This window comes from Microtus oregoni, unplaced genomic scaffold, assembly GCF_018167655.1.
Source record: "Microtus oregoni isolate MIOR12 unplaced genomic scaffold, Mior012 000003F_ref0000135, whole genome shotgun sequence".
In the NCBI taxonomy this organism is placed as follows: domain Eukaryota; kingdom Metazoa; phylum Chordata; class Mammalia; order Rodentia; family Cricetidae; genus Microtus; species Microtus oregoni.
This window is the reverse complement of record NW_024543062.1, coordinates 7,748,934-7,760,004: the sequence shown is the minus strand read 5'-3', so window position 1 is coordinate 7,760,004 and position 11,071 is coordinate 7,748,934.

Below are 11,071 nucleotides of genomic sequence, written 5' to 3'. Positions count from 1 at the left end.
AGGACAGTGAACATGACAAAAGTCACAGAGGAGCAAGGTACCATAAATTAGGAGCTGCCAAGTCACAGCACCGACTGATCCTGAAATCTATACCAGAGCGAGCTGCTGGAGGCCTGCCTGACTCAGGCTACGGGTTAAGGTCTAAAGGTGCAGGCCTATATTCTAACACTCCTCAGTGCAAAAATAAATAAATAAATAAATAAAACCCCAAATCAAAATATCCAGCCGAGGACAGTAGCACACACCTGTAATCTTATATTTAGGAGGCAGAGGCAGGAGGATAGACAATTCAAGGCCAGCCAGGCTCTGTCTCAAAAATTAAGAAGAATGGTCACGATGGCAGACACCTTTAATCCCAGCACTCAGGTGGCAGAGGCAAGCAGATGTCTATGAGTTCAAGGCCAACCATCTCTATATATCAAGCTCAGTGGTAGAGCACTTGGCTAGAATCCACCAGTGTGGGGGGCCAGGGGCATTACTTATAGTGAGCATGCTTGCCTAGGATGTACAAGTCCCAGTGTCCAATCCCAATCCCTGTACTGTAAATAATAATATTGTTTAAAAATGTAATCAGGTTGCTGGTGGCACTCTGCCCTGGGGGAGGGGAAGCAGAGGAAAGGGAACTGTGGGCGCCTCTGGAGCTTCGGTTCCCGATGGAAGGATGGGGACCCCTGAAATGGCTCAGGCTTCTAGGCTCCTTCTAGCAAAACACATATTCCCAAGCTTCTCCCATTCTGTAGGCTGCCGGTTTGTCGTGTTGGCATTTACCAAAGAATGTGTACTCACACCACAAGGACATGTGCTCAGCTGTGTTCACAGTAGCCAGAGCCTAGAAACAACCTAGCTGCCCCTCAACCGAAGGATGGATGCTCAGCGGTAAAAAACAATGACATCTTGAAATTTGCAGGCAAATGGGCAGTACTAGAAAAAGCCATCCTGAGTGAGGGAACCCAGACCCAGAAAGACAAAAATAATATGTACCCACACTTAAGTAATTAATAGACATAAAGCAAAGGACAACCAGCCTGCAGGCCACAACCCCAGAGAACCTAGGTAACAAAGGGAACCTAAGACAGACAGACATGGGTTTGCCTAGGAAGAGGAAAAAAAAACAAACAAACAAGAATTCCTGAGTAAATTAGGACCATGGAGGGCAAGGGGGAGGCTGAGAGGGTAGGGAGGAGGGTGAAAGGGGAATGGAGAAAAATGTATAGCACATCCCATCCAAACAATTAAAATGAGAAAGATTTAATAAAAAATAAAAATAAAAAAGAAGTTAAAACTACTCAGTCTAGTTCTGTGAAGAATATCTTAACTCAGTCTCCACATAGGGAAAGACTTGGTTCAATTGGTGTACCTACAAGCTATGGGATTAGTTTGGCATTTTTCTAATACAGCTTCATATATGTGTCTTGGATTTTTAGTAAGAATTGAATTACAAAGTAATAGATGTAAAGTTTTTGAATTTATAAGCATCACTCGAGTCCTGTCAACTCTGTCAGTCACTTTGAGAGTAACCAAATTTGTATATGTGTGTGTTTGCATTCATGGTGTGCACAAGAATACTTGAATTCTTCTCCAATAAATGCTTTTATTCTTTTTTTTTTAATGTAAGCAGCAGCCAGGAGGTGGCAGTGCACACCTTTAATCCCAGAGCTTGTGAGGCAGAGGCAGGTGGATCTCTATGAATTCAATGCCGGCCTGGTCTACAGAGTGAGTTCCAGGACAACCAAGGCTACACGGAGAAACCCTATCTCGGGGGGGAAAAAAGGAAAGAAAGAAAAAAATGTAATCAGTGAATTGACCCCACTCCTTGATAATGTCTAGTCCTAAGGAAAGTACCTTACCTAAATTCTCCCCAAATCACCATCCAGAAGCCCAAACCCCTTAACAATCCTTCTTGAACCCTCTTCCTGAAAACAGCCGTAATCCCAATGCTCAACCACGGGTGTGGGGTGTGCACTTGGTGGTTTTCACAACTGTTGGGGCTCTTTTTTTGTTTGGTTTTGGTTTTGGTTTTCGAGACAGGGTTTCTCTGTGTAATAGCCCTGGCTGTCCCAGAACTTAATTTGTAGACCAGGCTGGCTTCGAACTCACAAAGATCTGCCTGCTTCTGCCTCCTGAGTGCTGTAATTAAACACATGTGCCACCACCCAGCTCCTCCTCCTCCTCCTCTTCTTCTTTAATGCTGATCAGACAGAGCAAAGACTAATGTCTGTTGTTCTCTTGCAACACTACAACTCCCAACATCCCTCTGGACTCCAGCGCACGCAAGCGCGGGACACATTTCCCAGAAGCCTTTGCATCCCCCGTTAAAAGCAAGGACAAGCCACGAGTTGGCCCCTTCCCTTCTTGTCCCTTTCCTTTTGCCCCTTCCTTTCACTTTTCCTAGTGTGTTTCCCCCTCCCATTAAAAGTGTACCACGTGCCGGGCGGTGGTGGCGCACGCCTTTAATCCCAGCACTTGGGAGGCAGAGGCAGGCGGATCTCTGTGAGTTCGAGACCAGCCTGGTCTACAAGAGCTAGTTCCAGGACAGGCTCCAAAACCACAGAGAAACCCTGTCTCGAAAAACCAAAAAAAAAAAAAAAAGTGTACCACGTGGGACCGCCGCGTGTCTGTGTCTTTCCTCATGTAACCCTCGTCTAACCCGCAGAAATTAAGAACAACAATGTCCATGGGAAGGCTGAGTGGGTCAGGGTAACAGACTCAAATCCAGTTGTTTGCCCTTTAATCTTTGAGGGTCTGAGTCATGACAGGCGTCATGGCGGATGGGATGAGATCCTGGATGGTCTGTTGTTGGGAGCTGTGAACCCCCAGATCCTGAATTTCTTGTTAACAACTTGTAATGCTTGCAGCTGCTCTGAGCAGGAGACCCTCAGGAGTTCCTGATGGCAGGAAAGTGGTTTCTGGTGGGTTTGGCTGGGGTGTGGCTATCAGCTAAGCATCCCTATACAAGCTGCCCTGGAACACAATAAAGGGGGCATTCTTGGGGAATTCAAGGATGACCCGTGCCTGTCTGTTGCCCGAGGCTCGCGAATGGTCCTGTAATGCAGGCGCCGCAATACAGAAGTAGTACCGCACTGTCACGTAGTACAGACGGGCGGTGCAGTCTGCTTACAAGGTGTCTTCTCAAGGCTGAAGCCAGATTTGAGATTCTGGTCCTTGGTGTGAGCCTACCTTTTTTCACCTTTGATTCTCCTCACAGGATTTGAACCCAGACCACATACTGCCACCAGAGGGCGACAAAGTGCCACCAGACACCGGCCCTGGACATCTAATCACAATGCTGCTTTGTCTTCCTGGCAGGAAACAGAGACTCCATCCCAGGGAGCAAGATCTACACCCCAGGAGACCAAGGCCTGTTGGTGCACACTTGTAATCCCAGCACTTGGGAAGCAGAGGCAAAGGGATCAGGAATTGAAGGCCAACCTCAGCTACAAAGTGAACTTCAGACCAGAATGGACTACAGAGACGCTGTCTCAAAACTGAAAGGCGGTGGAGTAGAGGGAGTCCTGTTCAGGCCTGGAAGGGAGGCTCGTGGTGGATGGAGGTGCCTGACGATGAGCAGTTCGCATGTGCTGGACTACAAGGTTCCTATGTCTCCAGGCCCTCCCTCCCTTCCAGGGCTTTCCACTCTGGGGCTGCCCAGCTATGCAGGGGCCATAAGAAGCGGCAGTGGTGCCTGTTACCGAGTAGGGACTATGCCATGCCGTCTAGAGAGACGTGAGATCTGTGCTGGATACCAAAACCGGAAGAGGTAGCTTTGGAACAATCAATGGAAAGAGTTGTGGTTTGTTTTGTTCTTTTGTTTTGTTTTTGTTCTTGTATTTTTGAGACAGGGTTTCTCTGTGTAATCCTGGCTGTCCTAGAACTTACTCTGTAGAGCAGACTGGCCTAGAACTCAGAGATCCAACTTCTGCATCTTCCTCTGCTGGGATTAAGGGCATGCAACACCACCAGCCAGCAAGAAAAAGTTGGTTTTTTTTTTTTTTTTTGGTTTTCTGAGACAAGGTTTCTTTTTATAAGAGTCCTGGCTGTCCTGAAACTCGCTCTGTAAATCAGGCTGACCTCAAACTCACAGAGATTCTCCTGCCTCTGCCTCCTGAGTCCTTGGACTAAAGGTGTGTGCCACGACTGCCCGGCAGGAAGAAGTATTTAAAACTGACCAGATACCGGGCTGTAGAGATTCGTGGTGGTTAAGATCATGGTTCCCAGCACCACATGGTAGGTCACACTGTAACTCCAGTTCCAGGGGATCCGGTTCCTTTTAAAAAAACGATTATTTTTCGAAAAAAAAAATATGTGTGTGAATGTTGCCCTACGTGTATGTGTGTGCATAATGGTTTGAAAAGAGGTTGGAAGAGGGTGTTGGAAGCCTTGGAATTGGATGCTTGCGAGCCGTCCTGTCGGTGCTTGGAATTGAACCCAGGTCCTGTGCAACAATGCTTTAAACTGCTGAGCCATCTTTCCAGCCCCCTGACTCCCTCTTCTGGCCTCGGAAGGTACAGGGCATGCACATGGTATGCAGATGGACATGTATGCAGACAAAAACATCTGTAGACACTTAAAACATGCTTTCTGGGCCAGCAAGAGGCACAGAGGGTAAAGGTGCATGCCGCCAAGCCTGAGGGCCTGAGTGCAATAACCTGGCCTCTGACCGCCACATGTGACTTCTTTCTTGGCCCCACCCCCACCCCCGAAGGGGGGCTTTTTTATTTTTAGATCCAAGGTTTCACGTGGCTCAAGCTGTTCTGGAACACCCTGTGTAGCCAAGGATGACCTTGAACTCCCAATCCTCTGGCCTTCTACCACCAAAGTGCTGGGATGACAAGCCTGAGCTACCAGCCTGGTCCGTGCCTACCTGTGACTGCACAGGGCTCTGTGCGTGCCTGGCAAGCACTCTGGCATCTGCGCTAATAGCCCCAGTTCCCTGGTCCAACCTTCTCATCAGCCCCTTCCAAATGGCCAGGCTTCTCTAGGAGTAGTAAAAATAAGTCTAATACAAAAAAAAAAAATTAACAAGGACCATAGAGTAGGACTTGGTGGTTCAGAGCTATAATCTCTGCTGCTATGGAGGCTGAGGCAGGAGGATCATGAGTTTGAAGCATGTGGTGGGAATGTCATTCAGTTATAGGTCACTTAGCATGTGCAAAGTTCTGACTTTGGTCCCAAGCAATACACACACACACACACACGTTTCCATGAATCTACATCTATATGTCAACTCACAATCTAGTTCCAGGGTATCTGACCCTTTTCTGATCCATAAACATATACGCAGGCAAAACAACTATACACATAAAACTTTAAAAATAGACATTTATTGTTCTCATTATGTGCCTCTCTGTGTGTCTGTGTGAGTGTATACACATCAGTGCAGATTCCAAGGGAGTCGCAGGTGTCAGATCCCCTGCAGCTGGAGTTGCCGGCAGCGGGAGTTGCGGGCAGCTGTGCACCTCCTGACTCGGGTCCTCCCCAAGAGCAGTCCGTGAGCTTCCCTGCTAAGTCACCTCCCCATCCCCTGGCTCTGTTCCTTATGTTCTAATAGCACAGGGTAATTCCATGCCTTGCCGCAAGCTTATGCCTCAGGTTCTACTTCCTCCATGGTAGTTGCCTTCATCTCCCCTCTCCCCTTTCTCAGTGTCCTGGGGCAAACACAAACCATTCGCATCTCTTCCATCGCCCTCTTGACATTCAGCTTCATGCAGGTCTCTCCCTGGGATAGGGCAAACAGCAGAAAGCAGGAAAGCAGAAGTTTACATGCTGTTGGAGAACTGTGAGTGGGGCCAGGGTGGGGCACCTCCTCTGCTCTATTGTTGGAGCTTTGAGGGCGTGTGTGTGTGTGTGTGTGTGTTTGTGTGTGTGTGTGTGTGAGCGCACGCGTGTTTCTTTGTGTGTATTTCTTTTTTGTTTTCGTTAGTACCAGGGGTTGAATCCAGAACCTAACACTTGTTATTCAAGAGCTCTACCCCTGAGCCACACCCCAGCCCCTCACTGGGGAATTCTAGGCAGGGGCTCTACCACTGAGCCACACCCCAACCCCTCACTGGGGGATAGGTTTAGGTATAGGCAAAGGGTGTGACTCAGTGGTAGAGCCCTTGCCTAGAGTCCCCAGGTGAGGGGCTGGGGGCATGGCTCAGATGTAGAGCACTTGTATACCACGTGCAAGGCCCTGGGTTCCATTCCAGCTGCAAAGAAAACAGACCCTAGTGCGTGATAAAGAGTCAAATCATAGAGTTTATACATGAACCCCGTGGACGAACCACCTCGTGTGCCCTCTCTTCTAGTGCACTCTGGCAGGCATATTCTGACCTGACGTGACGTCAGGATACCGCCTGACAGTTCATTGCCGTAGCCTTTGGTCTTCTTAGCTGTGGTGGTTTCTCAGCCTCTTTCCGATCGTGATGTCTTGGACAGTGTTGAGCAATACTGGCCGGAGGTTCGCAGTGCATCCCTAGGGTGTGTCTGAATGCTTTCTTTTCATTAGACTCTAGCACATTTGACGTTTTCATCTACGGCTGTCATTATTCCATCGGAGTCCAGACTGTTGCAGTTTTGGCTGGTAGGAGCCATTCAAACAGACCATTGTACCCTTAAAAAACAAACAGGCAAAAAAGCTGGGCAGTGGTGGTGCGTGCATTCAATCACAACACTTGGGAGGCAGAGGCAAGCGGATCTCTGTTAAGTTCAAAGCCACCCTGGTCTAGAGAGAATTCCAGGAGAGCCAAGGCTATATGGAGAGGCCCTGTCTCACAAAACAAAATACCAAACCAAACTAAACCAACAACCAAAAACAGCTTAAAAAAAGGAGGAGCCAGCAAGATAGCTTAATGGCTAAAGGACTTGGTGCCAAGACTGTTAAACTAAGTTTGATCCCAGGCTTTACACTGTGGGAGGAGTGACCGGACTTCTAAAAGTTGTCTCCTAGTGCAGTGACACACCCACACACACACCCACACACACACATGCATGCACACACGCATGCCCATTAAATGTAATTTTAAAAATTAAAAAAAAGAACCAAGTGGTGGTGGTGCGTGCCTTTAATCCCAGCACTCAGGAGGCAGAGGTAGGAGTTCAAGGCCAGCCTGGTCTACAGAATGAGTTCCAGGACTGTTTTCGTAGCTACTAAAAAACCCTGCCTCAAAAAAAGAAAAAAAGAAGAAAAGAAATGTAGAACAGTGCCAGGAGTAGCATGTTATTATAATCCCAGCCCTGGAAAGACCAAAACAGGAAGATCGGCAGTTCGAAACCAGCCTCAGCTATGTGAAATCTCCTGTCAAAGGCAAGCAAGCTGGGTGTGGTGACACGGCAGAAGCCTTTAATTCCATCACTGAAGAGGCAGAGGTAGGCATAGCTCTGTGAGTTTGTCCTGAGTTCCAGGACAGCTAAGGGTACATCGTGAGACCTTGTCTTTAAAAAGCAAAAACAAAACAAACCCAAAAAACCCAAGAACCACCCCCAAACAAACACCCAGCCAAATAAATAAAAGGTTGGAGACGTAGCTCAGCTGGTGACGTACTGGTCTAGTATGCGAAGGGTCCTGGTTTCGATTCCCCAGACATGGTGGCACGTAGCTATAATCCAAGCACTTGGGATATATAGGCAGGAGGATCGGTAGTTTACGATCTTTGTGCTGCATAGGAAGTTGAAGGCCAATCTATATGACACTCTATATTAAAGAGAGAGGATAGGAGGAGAAAGAGGGTTCATTTGACTTCATAGTTGAGGGGTTGGGAGGTCGTGAAGCCCCAAGTGATGAGGCTGTTGGCCGTTCCCCAAGGTGGACACAATGTCACAAGACATGGGGAATTTGTGTCCTCTGTCATTGTTTTTCAAATGTAGCTCAGGCTGGTCTGGAACTCCTGACGCTACCATCTCAGCCTCCAAGTGCTGGGGTTACGTGGGTGGGTGTGCCACCAGACCCAGCCCTGAGATTTGCTTGCGGTTCAGACTCATTCTGAGAGTGTCCACAGGCCCCACAGATTTGCCTGCTGCGGAGATAAACAGCTTCTTTTAGCTTCGGGCTGTTTGTTATTTAAATAAGGGCACAAGTAAGCCGCAACAGGAGGGTGAACAGGAAGAAGGAGAACCTGCACAAGGGGCCAGGACTGTGAGGCTGGCACTGGGGAGGTAGAACAGAACTCAGAAGTTCAAGGTCATCCCCAGAGACTTAGTGAGGTCAAGGTCAGTCTAAGCACCGAGTCTAAGCACCGAGTCTAAACGAGTCGAGGTGTGTGTGCGCGTGCGCGTGCGTGCGTGGGTGGATGGTGGGAGTTGCCCTTAGCCTTCCTGGAAGAAAGGAAAACCCTGGGAGGTTTTCTGCCTTCCGGGAAAAGTCAGGGCTCTCTACCTAGCCTCAGGCCTGCCATGTTTAAGCGCCGTCTGCAAAGGATATTGTAGAGACCAGCATGGTGGCCAGGGCGTGTCCGGGGAATCACTTTCTTTACAAGGGCTAAGACTTTTCTTCACTTCTCTTCCTTCCTGGCTGCAGTAGGGGCAGAAGGGAGGGTGCAGGAGGAGGTGTGAGATGGTACCTCCATTGCTCCCTTGGTCCCACTAAACGGTAGAGCTGACTTCCTTCCTCACTTGACTTTGTCTATCTGTTAGGGACGCCATGCTAGGTCTTTCTGAGGAACTTCTGGTGGTGGGACCCACAGAGAATTCTCAAGATAGCCTATTCTAATGCAGCTCTTCCTATGCCGAGTTTACAGGTGACTGTGGCTTTTTCAGACACGCGACAGAGAGCAGTCCTCCTCCTTGGCTACAGATGTGTCTGGATCTCCAACACAGCACAGGAGCTCTGCCTGCCGTACTGAAGTGGTTCAGCCTGACCACAGTATTTCTTCCTCTTCTGCAAGTGCTCATCTGTCTGTTGTATGGCATTGGATATGGAGCCCAGAGGCTTTATACGCAGTAGGCAAGGCTCCTAAGCAGAGCCACACCCAAGCCCCTCACTGGGGGATTCTAGGCAGGGGCTCTACCACTGAGCCACACCCCAGCCCCTCACTGGGGGTTCCAGGCAGGGGCTCTACTGCTGAGATACTTGCCTAGCCTTTGCCTTCTTTCACTCTCTTATGTATTAAAGGAAGCGGGGTGGTTGCTGGGGATGCCAGATCAGCCTAGATCCTTCCTGACAAGTGCCACACTTGTTGACTGGCTCTGTAACTTGTCATGGTAAAGTATTTTTCTCTCCATTTCTGTCCCTGCCCTCTTTGAGACAAGATCTTGATATATAGCTCAGGCTAGGCTGGAACATGAGACCCTTCAGTCTAGCCTCATGTGAGGACCGATTGGCCCAATGCGTGTATTTTAAACTGTCTTCTTGACGGCATCATTTACGATGAAAAATCTTTCTTATCTTTGTTCCCAACTAGCCCTATGATGTTTGCTTATTGGAGAGCAGTTCTCATAGAGTCCAGGCTGGCCTCAAACTCACCACGTAGCTGAGGATGACCTTAACTCCTCCCAAACCCCTGACGCTGAGGTTTCCTGCCTCAGCCTTTCCACAGCAGTTCCTACTTTCCACGCTAGTCATGGAAAGGGGTGCAGTAAGGATGACTCAGGGCTAAGAGCTCTTGCTGCTCAGTCACGAGGACCTGAGTTCAGACCCTGCCATGCGCATCTCATGACTCAGAAATCTTATAACCCTAGCGCCACGCGGTCTGTCATGTTGGTCTCCTCTGGCCTCTGCCATCATCTGAAGACACTTAGAGACACACACTTACACAGACGCAAGCACCCATGTGTACACACACATAAATAAAATGAAATCTTAAGAAGAGAAGAGACGAGCCAGGCCAACATTTGAAAGGCAGTGTCAGGCAGATCTCTGTGAGTTCAAGGCTAACCTGGTCTTGGGGAGAGAGAGACAGACAGACAGAAAAACAGAGACAGACAGACAGAGACAGACACAGAGAGAGACAGAGAGTAACTTTTGTTATAGTGTTATGCTATTTTTCTATTTTATGATAAATTACTGCTTATCTTTCATTATGCCTAATTAAATTTTTTTTTCGAGACAGGGTTTCTCTGTAGCTTTGGAGCCTGTCCTGGAACTAACTCTTGTAGACCAGGCTGGCCTCGAACTCCCAGAGATCCGCCTGCCTCTGCCTCCCCAGTGCTGGGATTAAAGGCGTGCGCCACCACCGCCTGGCAAATGTGTAGCCCAGGCTGGCCTCGAACTCGTGATCTTCCTGCCTCTGCCTCCTTCAGCAAATCCTACTGGCGTGCGCCACCACAACCGGCTAATTAAAATTTTAGTACATTTAATTTATTTAGTTTGTGTGCATCTACGAGTGAGTGAAGGATGCCCTTTTGCCCCAGGAAATCTGTAGAGGACAAAGGATAAAAGGAGTAAGTTCTCCCCTCCCACCATGTGGGTCCCAGGAATAGAACTCAGGCCGCTGGGTTTGGCAGCAAGCGCCTTTACCCACTGAGCCATCCTGTCTGCCCTCATTATCCGTGATTTGTAAGTTAAACTTTGTCATATGTAGGAAAAGGAAATGTGTGCTATATCAGAGGTTCAGGAGGTTTTCAGACATTGACCAGGGGTCTCGGCACATGTCCCCAGAGACGGGGAGGACAGTACAGCCAGTGACATTAGTGACATTCATGATGTTGTGTAACAGTCCCTGCTGGCCATTCCAAAACCCTTCCATCTCTCCAGGCAGGAGTGCAGGAACCATTAAGCAATAACTACCTCCCCCAGAGCCTCATAACCTCTCACCGATTTTCTTTTTCTTTCATTTGTTTGCTTTTTATGTATAAAAATCACTTCATTGTAAAGAACTTGAAAATAAAATATATCACGCAGCTTGATGAGCACAGCTGCCCTAACAGACTCTGGCCTGGACCCAGAGTCTACACGTCTCATTGAACTTCTGTGCAGTTAGAACAGCAATTCTGCAGCTGGGTGTAGTGACTCACACCTTCCACCAGGTCGTGGAGGCAGATGCAGGCAGATCTCTGTGAGCTCCAGGCCAGTCAGAGCTACACAGTGAGACTGACTCTGTCTCAAATCAAAAGAGCTATTCCGAAGCCGTGGAGCTGCACACTGGACACTTTCACT